The sequence below is a fragment of the Macaca mulatta genome, chromosome 14 (assembly GCF_049350105.2).
Source record: "Macaca mulatta isolate MMU2019108-1 chromosome 14, T2T-MMU8v2.0, whole genome shotgun sequence".
In the NCBI taxonomy this organism is placed as follows: Eukaryota; Metazoa; Chordata; class Mammalia; order Primates; family Cercopithecidae; genus Macaca; species Macaca mulatta.
The window spans coordinates 28,183,191-28,205,493 of record NC_133419.1 but is presented as its reverse complement, the minus strand read 5'-3'; positions in this window follow the sequence as shown (position 1 = coordinate 28,205,493).

Here is a 22,303-nt window from a genome sequence, read left to right as displayed (position 1 = left end):
CTCTGTTTGCTTGAGGCTTCTCTTCCTCAAGGGCAAAGATATTTGCTCTATTAGAAATATATCCATACAAAATATCTTCTGACATCCCCTTCATCCCATCTGGCTGCCCTGCATATTTTGTCAAGGCAGGTCACAACTAAGTAAACAGCTGAACAATGTTTATTAATTTTTCTTTCTGCTTTGCCCCTTTGAGTCCCATGTTCTCTCTTTCAATTCCAGGCCGAATGTGGCTGCACAGGAACCATTTTGATGCAGTTTTCCCACACTGGGACAGAGCTCTCCATGAGGCTGTCTCAGCCCTCCTCTGCTGTGACAGACCTACTACACAAACTACACACTTATTTTTTCTATGGGAATCGCACCTTTCAGGGTGAGACCCAGAGCTCCTCTTTCCAGAAACCACAAGTGACTGTACCACCATCCAGAAACTACAAGTGTCAGAAATTTATTTCTATTTTTTTCCTTCTCTTTTCTCCAGTCCAGAAAATAAACTTTTTTGGGGTGTGGGTGGAGTGAGGATTTTAAGTACTGCTCTCACTACTAATATTTCTCCCAAATCATTTGTCTCTGCCTCCAGTGCTGTCTTTTCTTCTGAGGACTGAGACTTTTGGAAACAAAATGTAGGATGGCAGCTGTTTTCTCTGCTTTCCACTGTGTTACAGCCCTCCCTAAGGCACTGCACATAGAAAAGTACAGTGGCTTTAATTGAGGTGTTGCAAGTAGTTTGGAGAAGCAAGCCAAATCTCTGGAGAAAAAAAAAAGACATTGGTGTATATATAAAAAATATTATCCAGCTACATTTGTTTAACATAAACTTTATTTTCCTAATTTATTTTCCAAGATTCTTAATCTATTAAAAATAAGTGAACACCTTTGAACATCTATGTAACACACTCTGAACATTGCTATCTGCGACCATCATGCTTTCCAGAACATTCATATTTACAATCTCATTTCTAGATTTTTCCTATAATAGAAACCTAAGAAGTAGTATCTGTTTGCTTAATTTCTTCCAAGGGAAGCTGTGGAAAGTAAATAACAAAACAGCCCAGACACAGCACAGGTGGAAGGTTTATTAATCTGCTCAGCTTTGGTAGCATCTGACACTGCAACCATTAATTCAGTGCATATCAATTACATACTAACATGTAACATGTACTGTCCTAGAATCAAAATTCCTATTTATTCCAGAGATTTCATCATAGCTAGTAAATCTGGGAAGTAACATTCCATTTTCACAAATCAACTTTTATTTTTCCCTGAGGATTTCTTCATAATACCTCTCATTTTCTATCATGGACTCTTGGATACTTTGGAACAGTGCAATTATCCAACAGAACTTTCTGCAGTGAAGAGACTATTCTATATCTGTGCTGTCCAATAAAGTGACAATAAGTTACATGCTGCTATTGACCACTTGAACTGTAGCCAGTGTGACCGAGAGACTAAATTTTTGTCTTATTTAATTTTAATTGAATTTAAATAGTTACATGCGGTTAGTGGTTGCATTACCGGACATAATAGCTTTAAAATCTCCTGAGACTTATCAAAGTAACTGAGTCACTCATCTTGTATCAGATTTCTGATAATTTAAAATTTCTTGGTTTTTAGAAGCAAAAACTAATTCTGGATAATTTTAAGCAAAGACAAAAAAAAGAAAAAGTGCTGGAAAGGAACAGAGGGATAATGGAATTAAAAGAAGTAACAGGTGGGATTGAGAAATGAGGAAAGATTGAGACAACTCCAGTATGCTAGAAAGTAGTTTCCTCAGCAGTGGTCTCACTGCAGACTAGCTGTAATAGTCTGCTTTGGACAGCTCCCTGGGGTGAATAAATGCCATATGTTCCTGGTTTCATTTGCTTGCATTGCAAAGTCCCAGAAGAGAATGCTTTATTGGCTAAGTGCTGTCACATGCCATTCCTTTGAAGTGAGAAGATTTCAGCTTTTCTTGCTTCTGCAGAAAGAACAAGGCATACATATTAGCCATCTACATTCACCATTCCACCTATCCTGCACGCAATAAGGCAGAAACAGCTTTTCACAAAGAAATGATGATGTTATTAGAAAGATGAATAAATGTTGGGTACTCTCAAACCGACAAATATCTCTATACCTTGGTTAATGAGACAGCTTCATTAAGATGAATAAAAGTTATCTAAGTGAAGGCATTCGATATTCCCCCAATTTTGATCATTCTGGGAAATTACTGAATTATGATAAGTTGACAAGCATCACTATCCATGATTGACCTCATTTTAGAGATGAAGAGATTTTATCCTTATGCTTGAAGTCTACCAACAAGATGATTAGTGAGTTATGGAAAGTTTATAGATTATTATACTATAAATAACAGTATATACAAATTGTTCAGAAATTGCTTTTAATGGACTCCAAATTAATGCAGCAGTCCTCACTGTTTTTGGCACCAGGGACCAGTTTTGTGAAAGACAATTTTTTCATGGACTGGGGTGCGGGGAATGGTTTCAGGATAATTCAAGCCCATTACATTTATCATGCACTTTATTTCTATTATATAATAATATGCAATGAAATATACTACTCACCATAACGTAGAATCGGTGGGAACCCTGAGCTTGATTTCCTGCAAGCAGACTGTCCCATTTTGGCATAATAGAAGACAGTGGCAGATCATCAGGCATTAGATTATCTTAAGGAGCCCACAATCTAGACACCTCACGTGTGGAATTTACAATAGGGTTCACGCTCCTATGAGAATCTAATGTTGCCACTGATCTGACAGAAGGCAGAGCCAGGCAATAATGCCAGGCATGGGAAGCAGCTGTAAATACAGATGAAACTTCATTGGCTCGCCCCATCACTCAGCTCCTGCTGTGCGGCAGTGGTCCGTGGCCCAGGGGTTGGGGAACCCTAATATAAGGTGTATATTACAACTGGATCATACTTGTTACCTGACATGGTTTCAGTTTGTGTCCCCTGCATTGTACTTTATTTATAGCAGGAATCTTCAGTGGGGGCTATATCACCTTTACGAGGGTAAACACTTGTTTTTGAGAGGGAGAAAATTAAAACTGACTGTTTTTTAAATATAAATCACAGCTATAAATTCAGTATATATGCAATATATATGTGGTGTTAATGTTTCAGGGGCTGGGGGAGGGAATGAGGGAACAATTTTAAAAGTAGAAAAAGGCTCCTTACAGGACTAATAATAATAAAAAGGCTGAAATGTGTGCCAAATTTTAAAACACAAAATAATGCAGTCAAAAGTCAAAGGTTTTGCACCTCATTGTCCTCTAAGGAGTCTCTGTAGGCTCGATGTTTCTACAAAGGCAATTTGTGTTTCTTAAAACATTTATGTGAATTAATTTTCACTGGCATTTTCTTTAGAGTTGGAGAAGTAAAACAGGTAAAGGGGCATCTCTCCAAATGTGTATCTAAGAATTCAGCAGAGTTGTGTGACCCTGAGTCTCAGAGGTCCTCTAAACATCTTCCAGAGGGTCTTCCTCTTTTTTTTTCCTAAGGCGCCTGACCTCCAGTTGGAGAAGTAAGAAGAGCACTACAAATAACTTTCCACATGGAGAGCATTGCAGCAGTAAAAATGACTCTGAGCCAGAGTTAGGAAGACTTACAGCCCCACAGAGCAATCTGACCTCACAAGACTCTGCATTTTACTCTGTACCATGTGGAAGTTGCATTCAATAATGTTTATGGCCACATGCTCGTTTGAATGTCTGTTGTTGGGGATAAAGAAATTTCCTCAGAAATTATTCTTACCCCATCAGGACCCTTCAGCTTGGCTAAAGCTTAATTCACTCATGTATGTGAACTGACTTAGGTTAATTGATAATCAGTTTCATCGAAGTTCTAGAGATTCCCAAAAGTGTATCTCTGTGTGGCAGGGTTTCAGTGGTAAATAAAAACTGAAAATTAAGAGATCTGAATGCAGGCAGGTTGCTTATCTGGGAATGTGTTGTGTTTAGATCTAAAAGCCAAGTTACAGCTATTCTTTTTCTCCTTCTGAATTCTTTCCTTTTCTAGCTGTTGATGGTGGCAAGAGCCTGGTAGGACATATTTTTGTATGTTGCTCTGAAGCCCAGATTTCAGGAAGACTTTTGAGATGGGGGAAGATCAGTGTAAGGGAGCTGGTGTGAATGATTCTTTTCAGAAAGGTCAAAACTACGAATAGGAACATGACCAAGGATTGAGCCCTCTTTGGATGGTGGAAATCTGAGCAGTGGTGGGAATAATAATGCCACCACCAGCAACAAAAACAATGAATATTTATTTGAAGATTTACAGTGCACCAAGTGTTTTTCATGGATTATTATTTTAGTCCCCCCATAACTTTACTACTCCAAGCTTATACAATGAAAAGGCCAAATCTCAGATTTCATTCATGGTCACACAGACAGAAAGTGATGAAACTGAGATTTGATGTCAGCCAGTTATATAGCATTTGTCTTTACTATCATATAGGTATGGAGAGTAAGAGCCAGAAAAGTCTTTTGGATAGTCAGCTACTGCAGCAACAATGCTGTACAACAATCATCCCCAAACTCATGGCTTATAACACCCAGCATTTATTTTTATTGCTAATTGGTCTACAATGAAGCTGGTAGGCTCAGCTCAGCTCCAGCTTAAAAGTCAGTCAAATTCAGGTCTCCTCCATGTGTCTCCTTCTGGGTTCCATTTTGAAAAGTTAATGCCTTTCTGGGGCTTACTTTCCTCATGGTGATCAAAGGAATTTAAGCTATGGACAGATTCACATGATGTCTCTTAAGCCCTTGACCTAAAGCTGGTGCACCGTCACTCCCTCATATACTTTACATTGACAAATGCAAGTTTTATAGCCAAGCTCCAATACTGGTGCAGCAGAGAGGGCAAGGATGCCTGCCATTGCAAGAGAAACTGGAAAGACAAATGGCAAAGGATGCAGATGTATAACTCTAAAGCAAGGGAGGCATGAACCATTGAAAACAACAGTCTCCTCTATTACAGGTAGAATTTCTCAATTATAAACCACGTGAGAGCTGAGCCCTAATCTTGACTTCTTCCACATTCAAGGTAAATGAGAGTGAGAATTCAGAATTTAGGCCTGTCAAATATTTTGTGCTGTTTGATAAATCATAATGTCTCTTTATAGACACAAACTTCACATAATTATCACGGTTTCCTTGGAACACCTAGTTGGAACTGTGGAATACTGTTTTTTTTTTTTTTTTTTTTTTTTTGAGAAGAAGGCTAACTCTGTGCACTCTGTGGCCCAGGTTGGGAATTTTCTCCTCCTGGGTTCAAGCGATTCTCCTGCCTCAGACTCCCGAGTAGCTGGGATTACAGATGTGCACACCATGCCTGGCTAAATTTTGCAATTTCAGTAGAGACGAGATTTTACCATGTTGACTAGGATGGTCCCAAATCCTGACCTCAAATGATCTGCCCGCCTTGGCTTCCTAAAGTGCTGGGATGACAGGCGTGAGCCACTGTACCCAGCTGAATGCTTGCACTTTGATGAGAACATCCTTGTTAGGCACACAAAGTCTCATAATTCAGCCTTTATTAGTGTCCAGATACTTTCCCCTTCCCAGAACAACCATCATTTTGTCATTTGCTTGTTTTAATTTTATAGCCACTCCCTCTTTGTGTCTCCTTTTTACATCCACTGTACTTACATATTTATATGAATTATTGACTACCTTTCATTCTTTCCTGAGTTATAAGGCCTATTTCTATCAGTTTCCTCCTTCTTTCTTGCTATTGATGGATTCATTGTTAATCTTCTCTTTTATCTCTTCTGGCTATTTTTGTATTTTTCTTTACCACTAGTAATCAATAAAGACTGCAATAAATCCATTTTTAAATGAAACGGACAGAAGAGTGACACCCTAAAAAAAATGGTGATGGTAAAATACATCAAATATGGAAACAAGTGCTAGACCTGGGGCCTAAAAATGGGATGTAAACTCTGCCATTTTCTTCCTAATCACAAGCAAACCCCACGGTACATTTGGACTTTAGCTCTTACTCTGTTAAACATGAGGAAAATAACATAGAATTGTACATTGCAGAAAGATGTATGTTTATTATTGTTCCTAATAACAAATAGAAATGGAAAATAAACACTTATCAAGAGGGAAATGCTTAAATAAAAATGATATATCCACATAATGGAAATACATGTAGCCATATACATTCCATATACAATATCATGGAAATATAGACTTGAAATTGTTAAGTTTTAAAAATCTTTATTTTTAAAAATTTACTTATGTATTCAAAAATTGAATGTAACCTAGGCACTAGAGCTACAATAGTGAAAAACAAAATTGCTTCTCTCATAGCTTACATTCTCTTGGAAGAGACATAATAAACCAAATAAATTAATACTATAATATATTAGGGAATGAAGCATGCTAAGAATAAATGAGAGTTTGGAATGGACTGTGACACATTAGTGGACATTGAAATTTTAGATACATTGTCCAGGGAAGGCTTCCTTATGATGATGACTTGAGGATTGAGACCTGGAGGATGCTAACCATGCTGATAATTGGCAGAAGGGCATTCTTGGAGAAGAGAACCACAAGGGCAAAAGCTCTAAGGTGAGATTGTGTCTGGTGTTCCAGCAACAGAAAGGGGGCTGTTGGGATTGTACCTGAGAGAGGGAAGAGCAGAACGCCATGGAGGCAGAGAAGGAATGGCAATGGGAAGGGGATCACATCATGTAGGGCCCTGAAGTTCTTGATTAGCATATGCTGGCTTTTAGTTTGAGTGAGATGCTAAACTCCTTGGAGGTTTTGAGCAAAAGAAGTTGCAGGTTGTGCTTTACATTATAACAAGATCTCTTGGGTTGCTGTCTTCAGAACTGACTGATGTGGAAAAGGGAAGGATCTGAACAGCACTTGAGAGGCTACTCTGATTATCCAGGTAAGGTACAATAATCATTTATAATAGGGTTGTGGCTTGGGATGGTTTCCAGATGTGTATATAGGGTAGAATCAACAAGATTTGCTGACGGGCCAGTTTGGGTGTGAGAGAAATTGAGAATGACTTAAAAGATTTTAAATCTGAGCATGGGAGGGTTTGAGTTCCAGTAAATGAGAATCAAGGATAGCTGTAGGAAGAAGTATGACAACTCACAGTAAAATATCTGAAATAATATATGTCACTTTGATTATTCTCTTGATTACATCTTCTGTTACCTCTGGAGGGTATAATCACAAAGAAAGGAAAATGAGTTTTCATTATTTTATTTTGCATCCTTCCATATGGATAGACTTGCTTATAACACATTTGTTTTTATCATTTACACTGCAATTGAAAAAAGAACACTCCACGTCTGATGTTCTTGGGTGAATCAATTTCATACAGGGTCTTCATGGTTATATGAATGTATGTCACAGGTATTCTTATGAGTAATTAAATGAATAATGCCATAATTTTCAGTCCACTTCCTGGTTGCAGAAATCAAGCAAAATGTGGCTGATAAAATATGTGTAATAATTAGTTTTACTGTATTTGAAAATGTGGTGTATTCCTGATTCATCCCAAGGTGTTGCTTAGAACTGAGGGCAAAACCATAAGTGATTTAATTTACTTGTGAGCTGTCCTCATTGGGCTACAGCAATGTTGACGACTCAATCAATCCTCTGCAGGTCAGTGGGTCTCACCTTGAAAATATCTCAGTAGCAAATATCTGACTTCTGTCTATTCAGTGGTCACTGAATGAGCAAAGCCTCCTAGCAGTGCTCAATGCACCCTGTCTGACTGGAATTAATGGACACAGGGGCTCACCACTGACTTGCTCTGTGACCCTAGAAAGCCATCTGAACTCACTTGCTCTTTCTTAATTGGGAAAAAAAAATGAGGAAATGAATATCAGTTTTCTACATGCCTCTCAGATCAATTATGGGAGTGTCAGAGGTACAGTAATCCCTTAATTAACAAATTACTTGAAAAGACACTTTGATACTTTCATTATTAAAATAGCAAACTTGAAAATTCCGGCAGACCAGAGATGCCCCAGTTTGCATCCTGACAGCAATGACTCAATTGCATAATTCTCTTTGCCCCTGCAAGGGGTAAATAAGGTTTACTTTTGATGTCAAAGTAATATTCAGGGTATGGCATGAAGATTTAGCCGGCAATGTTTAGAAGGCAGGAAAGTACAAAACGATGGTGTAAAGAGGAGTGTCATTCATTACTTTCACAGTTCAGGTTGGTTGTTTTTAAATTGTTAAGATCAGCTCTTTTCCTAAATACCAGGGCTTTTCTGCTATTACTCTACAAGGTGTATAGGTCCCAAATCATTTTCTTGGGATGACAGGTGTGAAGGGGAAGTCAGACAAAATATAATACAAACAGACCTCACTCCTGCTTGGACATCAGCAGGTGAGGTGCTGAAAGCTGATCAGAAGATGTTTATGACATGGCTCTAGACTCATGTGGTTTGAAGTTTGACCTTGAGTAAAGGTGTGGGGAGGGGTTTTGTAAACAATGACTAAACATAAGAGCAAGTGTGAAAATTATGTACCTCCCAGTGGACCTTCACCAGGTGCTTGTCAATGGGTCTTCTCCTGTACCAGTCCCTCTCCTGGTAAACTCACTTACTTTCCAAACCTCTCTGCTGGTGGTAAAAACTCCCCATTTCTCCTTGTATCAGGACAGCTCCATCACTCGTCTCAAACTCTGTTCCTCCTTTCTTTCACGAAGGATCTTGTTTGAAGAGTGAAGGAGAAATAGTTTTGGGGAGTATCTCTACTTCATGTGGCTTAGGTTACAGTGTCAAGGAAATAAGGAAATTGAAGATGTTTGCATTAAGAAGGCATTTCATTCCATTTTATACACTTTAAGAGACAGCGTAAAAAGTTGAATTGGATGGCCACTTCGGAAAGCCCATTGGCATTACCTGTTCTAGTGGCCACTTTTGCTACATGACCCAGATTTATATTCTGAATTGAAGGATTTATTTTTCCAGCTGCACTGAGAGTTGCTGCTGGAATAGCCTTTAGCTTTTAGCCCTCTCTGGAAGTTGCCTTCAGGTGAAGAGCGACTTTTCATGTATGGTTGTTTCTTCTAGGGCAAAGCCTGCTCTAATTACTGTTCAGTGGGGAACATAATCTTTTAGCCTCATTGCCTCAACTTAACAGTAACTCTGAAGCGTCATCACAGCTTCAAGGATCTCTGCAGCTAACTGTAGTTGGCTTTCGCTTAAACTTGTTACCTTCTTGTCTTCCATGGATATAGAGTCTGCAAACACTCCCCAGTCAACTTCCTACATGTAAATCTCTGTCTCAGAATTTGCCTTGTGGGGAAACTAATGCACAACATCTACTAAAGCTGGGGGAAAATATACTTATAATCCAGGAATTACAATACTCATTATAGTCCTTAGAGAAATTTGTATACATTTAGATCAGGATGCATATGCCAATGTTCACAATGGTATGATTTGTAAAATCTCCAATTGTAAATCTAAATAAATATAAATATCGACTAATCAGATAACAACTACATATACAAATACTGAAAACAAATGAACTATAGCTCTAGATACCACAACATGATTGAATAATATCTATCTGAGGGGAAGAAGTAAGACACTAAAGAACATACGTAGCTATATATATATATATATATATACACACACACACACGTATATATTACAGTAATAGATACATAGCTACATATGTAGTCAATTCATCATAGACAAAGCATAAACTGAGCTGTTTTAAAAATGTGCACATAGGTTTAAAACTAAGCAAAAGTAACTGATTAGCATAAAATTCAAGATAGTGTTTGTTTTTGATAGAGAGAGGTTATGACTAAGAATATACAGGAGACTTCTGGAGAATGAAATATTTCTATTTCTATGCTGAGGTAGTATTAGCTTAGATGGTTAGCTTTAACTACCTTTGACTATTAGAATGCACTTTAAAAATGAGACTGTATGTCAGGAAGAACTATGCTACCAGATTTAACTGGGTTGCACACATTTATGAGATGTCTGGAACTCATCTATCTAAGCAAGTGTATCCCAGAATAATCGATGGGTCTTAAAACTTGCTTAAGAATAAACCACCCTGAAACTAAGTTTTCCGTAGTTATAAGACTGTCTCTTAAATAAAGTAGAGCCTCAGGCCTTAATATAAAGCTGCTTCATGAAATCAAATTTAAGTTGTAATGTTTTGTTCAAAATATTGTTTTATGATAGTCTTTTAACTAAGAATATTTTCAAGACTGTAGATACTACTTGTGCTGAGGAGGTCCTACCCCCCTAGTGTGTGGTTGTCCAACTTTTCAATGTGGCTCTCCCTGGAAGGAGCTAGGACTATGCTCTGGCTGACTTATGCTGGGGGGACAGATGTCTGATTTTCTTGAATAGTTTGGGGATACAGAGCACGTATCTGGTCTATGCTTCTTTGTTTGCACCTGCTGAGACCCAGTTACTGAAGTTTCGCTCCTTCCCGGTACACAAAGAAAAACCTTGCACGCTATTGAAAAACTAAGGTCCCATGACCTTTTCGTTCCCACTATCAATGATCATCAATTTTGCCTAGACTCATGAGAGAGCAAGGCTTTAAGTTGCTTTATCTTCATTCATTCATTCCCTCATTCATTTATTTATTCAACAAGTGTTTATCAAGTCCTTTCTTTGCCCCAAGAACTTTTCTTAAAAATAGCATTATATACGTTACAAAAACATTTTTTAAAAGAATTCCTGGCTCCATGGAGCTTTTCCTGTTTTCAGGGAGCCTTCCTGTTATTCCTCACTGCATCTCAGGAGGACAGAAAGCAGCATTAAAGCTTCCCTTCAAAGTCTATGTGAAAGACTCTTGTTTGGAAACAAAGGAAAAAACAAAACAACCAAACAACATCTGCTTCTGGCTTCATACGCTAAACTAGATCATTAGTTCTAAATAAATAAATACATGGTTCTCATCTAAAGTCCTCTCATCTAAAATTCTGTCATCTAAAGTCCTGACAGAAAGGTACATGATCAGGTCACGAAAGGCCACAATCAAATGGTTAAATCACAGAATCTGGGGAAATCATATTTATCTGGATCCTAAATAACGTGTGTTTCAAGTTTTCCTCCATTCTTGATATCAAAATAAATTTCAAACTTTTTCAATTTCTTCATGCCTTAGAAACTTGGAGTCTTTAATATTCAGAACATAACATTGCTCTGAGGAATAAATGAAATCCTGGAGATAAAGTGCACAGTGTCCACAGCACACATTGTTGGTAGCCTCAATGACTTCCGCTTCCTGGTCGCATCCCTCATAGGGCCTCCGTGGATTTCCTAGCCACTCTGTTTTGATAGGTTTGACATCTACTTCCAGGGGCAGAGGTTGGCCCTAGTTAGCTCAAGCAATTTAGAGTATTCTGTTTTCCTGGAACTCAGAGATTGATTTAAAGATGGCACATGGCACAGTTTTAGACAATGAGACTGAGGGGACATTTTCTGTGGGCTTCAAGAATGAAGATTTCTTGCTCTTTTGCATGAACTCCCCAGAGAGATACCCCTCATCTCTGCTGGATGTAAATGAGGGGTAGCTGTTACTGGCAGCCATCATGAAAGGAAACCTGAGAAACAAAGGGAGAGAATCGAATTCAGTCTTTGGTGATATTATGAGCTGCTGGACCAAATCTCTTCTGTGAATATGTTAATTAAATGAATCAATACATTCTCTTTATTATTTAGGCCTATTGATTTCAGTTTTTTGTTATATCCAAGAAAAAAATTCTGTGTACCTCAATGTAAAATACCTTCACTAAATGTAATTTATTTTAAGTCAAATGGCAAAATGTTTTTAATTTAATTCAGAAAATTATTTAAAATATCAGTGATTTTTTAAAATAGGATAGACATCCTAGCACCTGGTATTCTAGCATATGGCCTATGAAATCTCCCTAAGTGTTTTAATTTCTCTTCTGGAATGGAATATGAAAAAAATAAGACCTAGAAGGAAATATGTGGGTTTATATTCTTTAATTTACCATACAAATTAAAAATTTACACATCTAAGTTTAATCCTAGCAATATTCAACTACCTTGCCTACATCCCTCCTTGCTGCCTTTTATTTCACTATAGCTTGCTCTTTCTTGCCCCTGGAAAATGCCTCTAAATCCCTGAACCTGTCAAGTTTCACAAGCGTGTAATTTTACTTTAGCTAAATTCTAAACACCAGCAAGAGGTGAATTTGACAAAGGAACTGTGAAAGAGTCTTATCTACAGTGACACAACTGCTACCACCCTAATATCTATTAAGTAGCACAGAATTATAGTGTAACAACTCTGAAATTGCTTGTGACATCTGCATGAATACCAAATAGATTTGTTACGTTCAGACTTATTGCAAAAAGCTCTTCCTGAATTTTAAATGATGAAGACTCTTACAAATTAATAGTTATCAAGTGAATTACTTTCTAATGTACATATGTTATTTAAAGATCGCAGTTCAGTTAAATGTAGGTAAGGGTGCAAGTGCTGCTGCCACGCACTAGCTATTGATGTTTGGAGAAGTAGTCCTAATTTTGAAAGCTTTCAAGTGGTATTATTTTAAGAAAAGTACACCTTCGCTTTAAGTGCTACCTGTCATTCACCCTGTCTCTCTGGAGATGAAGAAAAAAAGTAAAGAAGGAAGAAAGTGATAAATGTCCATATTATGAGGTTTTTGCCTTTTCGAAATCCCATTCCCCATTGCACTAGCTGGACTTTTATAGAGATATAAATCACAAAGAAATAAGAAGCCAGTAATGAGACAGAAGTGTATTTGAAATATGGATGCAAATTCTTACCACCTGCTGAGTGAAAGCAGTCTGCGGAGACTGTCCTGGAAAGCGAAGTGCCATTAGCATCTTGTAAGCTCTAAATTTGCAGCAGAAGAATAGAGAAGTTATGCCTGTGAAATGCCAAAGGCCACCCTGATTTATTTCCCAGCAGAATATTTCAGCCACATCTACATAAATATTTTAACAGGAATTTAATTTTCGTTTTAGTCACATAATAAATCTTTTTATTACATACCATCATTTTGTCCTAAATGAGTTGCCTTTTTCATGCAATTTGTGTTCATTCTTTTTTTCTTTTGATAAATACAATTTTAATATACAAAGGAACAATGGGTTTATTTACACAAGAGCCTTGCCATGGGCTGTTTAATCTTAGCCATGAATTCTATTTATTTTAATATGATTTACACAGCAGCTACCAATTGGCTCATATATAACTTCACAGTTTGTTCTTAGACCTTCAGAGCATCAGGAAAATCGGGGCAGTGAGGAGTTGTGGAGTTCAAGTAATGTTAGATGTGGATGTTCCTTTTGGATATGGGCTTAGATGCATTGGCTGTAAAAGTATACACACTGCTTATTTCCATCCGATTGTCAGAGTGTTTCATCAAGTGGAATGTGAGAATTGTGGATTGTGTGGGGTTGATGGAATCTCACCTTATTTAAGTTTTGTGCGTCACCCTGTTTGCTTGACTATGACCACATTGTAAACAGTGAAAGTGATGATAACTACTTTTGAACCCCCTAGGAGGAAAGTAAAAGGTATTGCTTTTCATATACTTGCTGAGAAAACATACAGCACTAAGCAGACTCTTGGTTTGATGCATATTGGATGCTTTATCCTGGAACCAATTACTTAACCATGTCTGACAGCTATGGTCAAGACACTGAAGGTGACACTTGCAAAGGGTCAATCAGCTGGTGGTTTAGGCAACCATAGTCTCTGTCTGTATCATCTCCCCTTAAATTTTGCTTGAAAATATTTTATTTCATAATCTTTTACTTTAAAATGTAAACAGAATTGAGAGTTTAATTGAGGATTGGGGAACCTAAAAAACTTGTAATACAATGATAAAATCTCTACAAATCTTTGTATCTTTATCAAAAATTGTTGAAATTGAAATTAAGGTTGAATAAGCAGGATGGAAAATAGTTTCATATTTTGTTGGAAGAGGTGATATATAAAGAAGGGTTTAAGATGTGTGAATATTTTTTTCAGCATTCCAATTTGTATAGAAGAAAAATATTTATTTTCTGAATAACTCTTATTTAAAATGATAACACCATTATGTTGGCTAACTACAGCCAAAGTTCTAGTTTTTGAGGCCATATCTTTATTCCTAAGTAACTGATGAGAATTAAAATTAATTTTTTCACTTGAGGCCACTTATATCAGTTTTGCAAATATTTGCTTTTTTACTTGTTTTTGTCAGAGTTTATTATATGGTTCTAAGATCTAACAAATATCTTTGCTCTCATCTGTGTGACAAGCCTGAGTGTCTCCCTGAAAATATATGATGACAACAGAGCAATAAAATCTCATAATTTTTAATAGATGGATATGGGATGAGAAAAAATTGATTAGTTCAGACTTGTCCATCCACTTATTACTTACAGATGGCCCTCTCTGGCTTCTCTGATTTTTTTAATATCTTACTTTGTTGTTTGAATTTTTAACAAAGAAAGTCTATTATCTTTGTGTAAATGAAAACATTTCTTTCATTCATACTTAATAGACTAATAAACTCAGTCTTGTGTATACTGTCGTTTTCTCCACTAGCTCTGTCTGAATGTGTTTTTCCCTCTATTTTTGCATGGGAATCCTAGAGATGTTTATGTCCCAGTTCATATGCTACCTTTACTTGTTTACACTTACATTTATGCATGTGTTAATCCATTCATTGCGTGTTATGAATCATGCACAATTGTAGAAACTACAGAGACAGCTCTAAAGGAGGCAATATCTCTCCCTACAGCTTCCTGGAAACATCTCATTCTCTCTTTATTATTTCATATTATAAGGTGTGTGAGGCTATACTATATATTTGATTGATCTTCATGTCTCTAATAAGTTCCAAGAGAGTGGCTTACACACACTAAGCATTCATAAATGTTTATCAAATGAGGGAATAAATTACCTTGCCCTATTTATGAGGATGTGGTTTGCCAAGCACAAATAACCTTAGCACAAAAATCAAGTTAAATTAATAAAATATAACTTTGGTTTAATTGTACCTATGATTTAATTATAGTGTCTAATATGATGTACTGACTAATAGCTGTGGTGTCAAATCCTGAATCTACCATTTATTAGTTCTGTATGTTGTACCTCAGTTTCCTTATTGTTAATATGCAGATAGTGATAATTCATAAGGAACTGAGTCAGTTATTATTTGAATGAAATAGGGTAAGGTGTGCAAAGCTCTTGAGCTTAATGCTTGGTTTGTGCTGAATTCTCAAAAAATCTTTTTTTTCTTTGAGACAGAGTCTTCCTCTGTTGCCCAGGCTGGAGTGCACAGGTACAATCTCCACTCACTGCCACCTCTGCCTCCCAGGCTCAAACAATTCTCCTGCCTCAGCCTCCTGAGTAGCTGGAATTACAGACACAGGCCATCATGCCTAGCTAACTTTTGTATTTTTGGTAGAGATTGAGTTTTGCCATTTTGGCCAGGCTGGTCTTGAACTCCTGGCCTCAAGCGATCCACCTGCCTCAGCCTCCCAAAGTGCTGGGATTACAGGCATGAGCCACCATGCCTGGCCAAAAATTCTTGTTATTTTGTATTAGTTGCTGTAATCATAGTTATTAGTATTAATGTCTGAGGTTTTGATTTAATTCCCTCTTCTGCCGACTCCCATGAAATAGCAAAGTTATCTGTTTTTGGAAGTTAACAATGTCAGAAGCTTTCTTTTTCAGTGTATGTGTGTGTGTGTGTGTATATATAAAATGTGTATATATGTGTATATACATATGCATATATAAGCTATATAGTATATATATCTATATTTCTATGTATTTATATAAAGTATTTATGTTAATATACCTAGCATCTGATTACAACTCAAGTTGTCAGGCTTAAAGTTCACTGCAGTGTTTGGGCTGTCACATGAGCCTACAGTGAAAATAAAGTAAATATATCCTGATGATCACTTTTTTCCATGATGTTCTTTTAAACTAGAGGTAATAAGTATATATATTTTATCTTTCACTTTTGTTAAATCTGAGAAAACTGTTTCTGTTCTGATTACCAAATCTTCTGTTTATTCATTTCTTTTCCAGGGAGTTGAAAAATACATGGTTTTCGGACAAGGAGAAGACTGAGCTCCAAACAAGTCATATCCTAGAGACAGGAACCTGGGCAAGGTAACACTGTTAATAAGAGTTTCTTAAAGAAAAGTATGGTGGAAGCCGAAACGGTTTAGCCAGCCTCTTCCTTCAGCTATCTATTGCAGTTAAGTGAGAATGAAAGCAAACATTTTACATTTCCTGCCCTTAAACAAAGGAAAGCTTTATGTGTAAATTTTCATACTCTTTTTCTTGGTGGTCTGAGATCGGGTAAAGTCAGGGAAGTAAGACATATATGACAGAGCAATATCAATTACGAAGACCTTGGTTTCCAGGCAGAGCATTTGAGATTTCAGCTTCAGACATCCATTTAATGTTTTAAAATGTGACAATAAGCCTCTGGTTGGTCAATGTTAAGTGGCTGGACTTTATGAAATATGTTTTGCCATCTCAGTTCATTCCATTGTATCTATGTTCCAGAGCCAGGATGCAGAAAAACTGATCTCATCCTTTAAAACACAGTTTTTTAAACTTAACACTGTTGACATTTTGAGCCAGGTAATTCTTTGTTCTGGAGGACTCACCTCTACATTGAGGGATGTTTAGCTGCATTCCTGGCCTCTCAGTAGATGCCAGTAGCACCTCTCCAAAACTGTGACAGCCAAAAGTGTCTCCAGACATCGTTAGATGTCTCCTGGGGGGCATAATCATTCCCAGGGGAGAAACACTGATTTAGAAGAATAATTAATGAATGTACATTTAGTGAGTACTAATTATATTTCAAACACTGGGCTTGGAGCTTTACATTTAATCCTTACAACAACTCCAAAATGTAGGTATTATTGCTTTCTGTTTTAAAAAGAAATGGAAATCCAGAAAGATTAAATAATTTTCCTAAGATTACATAGTAAATGATCAACATGTTTTCCTTACTACGTTGCCCATCTGGTTATTCTTTTGACACAGAGACAGAGCTACTGAATCTTAACATTCTCAGTTGCAAAAATAGCAAATTATGAAAAAGGAAGAGGGAAAATTTCAGATAGTTCCAGTTTAGAATATAGAAAAAAAAAGGTATCAAAGTATAATGGTCATTATGAAGTATAAAATGAGAATGAATATGAAGGCTCCAAGATATTATCATTAATTAATACTTTAGTTCATTTCTGGGCTCAGTGTTTGATAATCATTTCTTTTAAGATGTCAAATTTCCTTCATTAAGTAGTTCTTTCATCACACAAATTACAGAGACCCAGGGGACATAAAAACCAAATGTATCGTGGAATCTTAGATTCGATCTTGGAGCAGAAAAACACATTAGTGGAAAAGCTGCTGATATGAGTGTTTTATTTCATAATATGGTTCCAATGTTAATGTCTTAGTTTTGATAATTATGTGATAGTTATGCAAGATGTCCACATTAGGGGACAGTACCTGAAGGGTATATGGGAACTTTCTGCATTATTTTTGCAACTTTTGTTTAAATAAAACATTTAAACATTTTATAAAAAATTTAAAACACAACAAATGTAGAAGTTAAAAACAAAACCATATTGTATTAAGAAGCAGGAGATCTGGGTTTCTATTGCTAATCTACTACTTTCTACTATCACTTTTATCTTGGGAAAATAGTTACAATCTATACATTTTAGTGTTCCAAATATGATAAAAGATGGTAATGATTTAACCAATACAAAGGTGTGGGACTCAATATCCCGTAGCTTTGTAAGACTGCTTGCTTCTAGCTCTGATAAATAATTTTCTCTTTGTCTATCATGTGCCAATCTATCATTCTAATATCGATCTCATCATTTCTCTCTCTATATATCTCCATCTAAAACACATGTACACATACATACACATAGAACTTTCTGCTAAAACACATTCACATTAAACTTTAATTTTGATTTTAAACTAGAGTATGAAACAAGTATTTAAGAACAGTGGAAGTAAATTTCACTGGCCAAGAGGATTTAGTATTACATTACTCAGTCATCACACTAATATGGGTTTCTTAGGCAGATGAAAGATGAAAGGAGGTTGTGCTCATAATGAGAATGAGGCTACATACCTAATGTTCTAGAACTGTCATTAAGAAATGCAAGTGTATCACTGCTCGATTCTGCTGAGATATTTTCCCTTATAACCATGTAGGAAACTTAGATAAAAATGAACATTATTTGGAAAGTTTAGGATTCCTTCCTTAGAACATCATCTGTCCCTAAACATCACACCATCTGTTCCGAAGGTTTGCATAAGAGGTACTACTACGGGGTCAGCATAATACTGGATACATTACATAGATTGATGCACTTAATGTCTGAAAGGAGGTTTTAGTGATAGACAGGTTTTTGATACCTCCAAGAAGTGAATGTTGATTTTAAATAATAGTGAGACTATCTGAATCTTCTCACAAAGTTCCTTGGGAAAGCTCTTACTCATAGTTTACATAGTATTGCATGTTACTATATCATTAAAACACATTTAAAAGCTGTGTGTTCTACTTTAGATTGTGATTGATATCCATATTTTAATTTGATTGATTGGAAAATTGCAAGGAGATAGCCACATACAGATACAAAATGAACAGTTAGAGCTTCTTTTTGCAACATCAGAGGGTAGATATCCGTATGAAGTGGCAGTTTGTGACACTATGTGCAGTTGTAGCTTTGATCTGTAAGTAATGAGGTTTTAAAAATATATATATTTCATAAACATATTACTATTGGCTGTGGCTTCTGAGATTTTGAGCAGTTTCATATTGATGAGGCAAGGTATTTCTCTACTTTGCCCACAAGGCAAACATAATAAATGAAGACTGTGTTGGAATAGTCATATATTACCCGTTAATTTACCACTGAAGTTCCTGAGCGTGTGGAGGTGTTATCATTCTTGGCACTGACACTCCATTTTTCCCCTTAGCTTTGAAAAGATTTAATTTCTTCTTATGGTCCTTTTGCTTCCTTTCGCCTGTATGTTTCTCCTTGGTATAATTATAATGTTGTTCCTTCAGGTGAAATCAAAATTGATATTTCCCTTTTCATAAAGAATCAGAGAAAAAGACCCAACTGAGTTGCTTAGTATTACTTTAGGAGAAGAGAATCACTAAAGAGCATGTCATTTTTTTCCCAACCAATCTGAATTTATAATCCTCTTCCCCTACCCAAGTCAATTTCAGGCCATTTTCCCTTTGATATATAAATTGAGAATGTAGGGCCTTCTATGAGTCTTTAGAGGTGCCTCCTGTACCCTCTTCCCTGTTTCTGGCTGATATGGTTTGGCTGTGTCCCCACCCAAATCTCATCTTGAATTGTAGCTGTCATAACTCCCACGTATTATGGGAGGGATCTTGTGGGAGATAATTAAATCATGGGGGTGGTTTCCCCTGTACTGTTCTCATCCTAGTGAATAAGTCTCATGAGATCTGATGGTTTTGTAAGGGGAAACCCCTTTCGCTTGGTTCTCATTCTCTTTCTTGTCTGCTGCCGTGTAAGACATGCCTTTTGCCTTCCACCATGATTGTGAGGCCTCCCCAGTCACGTGGAACTGTGAATCCATTAAAACTCTCTTTCTTTATAAATTACCCAGTCTTGGGTATGTCTTCATTGGCAGCATGAAAACAGACTAATACACTGGTCTTTAATACATCTAGTAGAGTTTGAATATTACAAATTTAACCAAAGAAATAAGTGCAATTTTTAAGACCTTCATTCTCCAAAACCTCTCACAATAATGCTAATCAAGATTTTCCTTTATTTTTCCCAAAATGGACAGCTGGATAAGAGAGGCATTTTAGGGAACACATTCATTAAGTATGTTTTAAAGCTTTTGGAAGTGATCCAGAACCAAGAGTGTATGGCCAAAAGGAAGTAGCCACAAAGGAAAAAAGAATATCTCAAACTTATTGAGGCACCCACTGAGGACATGATAAAGCTATATATTACAGATCTGATGTGGTTATTCTGGTAGGAACCAGGTCTGAGGCATACTCCCGTAGTTAAGGGGTAAAGCCTTCACATAAAGGAGGAGATATTCCTGATTTCAGTGGTCCTAGGAAGAGTTGAGCCCTAGGATAGAACACAAAGACTTGGAAGGTAAGACTCAAACAGGAGAGAGGAGTATATATAGTTGTGCCCTGAACAACACAGGTTGACCTGCATGGGTCAACTTATATGTAGATTGTTTTTCAATAAATAAAGATTTTTTTTTGGAGATTTGCAGCAATTTGGAAAAACAAAACAAAACAAAACTCAGGGACAAACTGTGTAGCCTAGAAATTTTGAAAAAATAAGAAAAAATTATTTCATGAATGTATAAAACATACATAGACACAAATCTATTATGATTTACTATCATAAGGTATATACACATCTGTTATAAAAAGCTAAATGTATCAAAACTTTGCACACAAACACAAAGTGTACATGGGGATATTAGCAGTTGTGAGAAATGTAAACAAACACAAAATTGTAGTATTCAATTATAGCTGCATAAAATTAACTGTATTATATGCTGCACTACTATAATAATTTTGTAGCTACCTCTAATTGTCATTGCAGTGAGCTCAAGTATTGTATCTGCTTAAAACATCGTGTGATGTTAATTTTCTCCCTCGAGTAAATTGAAGGTGGCAGTAACAAGTGATCTCTTCCAGTTCTTGCATGTTTTTCATCATGTTGAATGCAGTACCGTAAACCTTAAATAATACCATGAGACCCATCCAAAGTGCCACTAGTGATCCTGGAAGTGCTACCAAGAAGCAGAGAAAAGTCATTATATTGCAAGAAAAAGTTGTATTACTTGATATGCACAGTAGATTGATGTCTGCAGCTGTGGTTGCCCACCATTTCAGTCAGATGATTCGTCTTGTAAACAGACCACATAGACTTACCCTATCAACAAATACAGAATAGTACTATGAATGTATTTTCTACTCCTTATGATTGTCTTAATAACATTTTCTTTTCTGTAGCTTACTTTACTATAATAATACAACATATAATACATACACACAAAAATATGTATTAATGGACTATCAGTAAGGGTTCTGGTCAACAATAGGGTTTTTGGAGAGTCAAACGTTATATTCAGACTTTTGATTATGCAAGGGGTTGGTACCCTTAACCCCCACATTGTCCAAGGTCAATTGTACTCTCCTTTTAGAGAGTAGTCCTTTCTTGTATCTGGATTCCAAAGATTTATGTTTTGTTCAAGGGTGAGCTCAGGTGGTGAAAGATGGTCTCTGCCAAGTGAGGGTTGCTGAGAGCTCGACCCAGTGAAAGTGGACGAAGTGGGCCCCTGGGAGAAGACATACATATCTACTTTTTCGATCAGTGCAGTATATTTACCTTTCTGGATTTGTCTTTGTTAGCCTAAATCATTAGTAAAGTCTGGTTTAAATGTTAATTCTTAACCAGCTATGCTGCTGAGATTGAAGGAAAGAACTAGTTCCTGCATGGAAAGGTTCTAGAGTCATGTTGTCCCTAGCTAAAAGTAGAGATCTTGAGATCTAGCTGCTCATTGCCATCTGGAGATTAAAAAAAAAAAATTCCCATCCTTAAAGGATGGGAGTTTGATTCTGTCCAAGATAGCTATAGGTTTCTTCTAATAAATGACTCCAGAGAAAATCAGAAAATTATAGTACTAAAAGTGAAATAGATTAAACACCAGTTAGCATATTTGAGTTCCTTCTCAATACACAGTAAGAGGACTCTTGTCTCTGTGATGAATTAGGACTCAACTTCATCTGCTTAATTATTTATATTTCATTCTCTCTTCTAGTTCTTTAATTTCTTTTTAGGATAGGTGATGCATTAGGTTCTTGGATCATAGGCAGGGATTAGTGTAATTAAGATAATTAAAGTTGTTCTTTTATCCTCAAGTTTTATTCAGGGACTGAATCGGGTGTCTTATCTCTTCTCTTTCCCTTTCTGTTTGTATTGAAAAACATTGGACCAAAAATAAAATGAAGATGCATGTCAGAGTTCACTAATTTTTTCCTCATTTTTATTCTTTGCCTTCTGATATCCAAAAAGCAATTAAGAGAAACCAATCATAGGACCATTGATAATTACATATAGTTTGACATTTTGCAGTGGTGTGCTAGAACTGACTGGGCATAAGGGCTGATGAATACATATTCTGGAATTTAATGAGCTGGATGTTAAACTATTAGTGACTCAAAATTGGAGGACTGTTTACATCACCGTGGAAATTGGCAATCAGAAGTCTTCCTCTTTCTC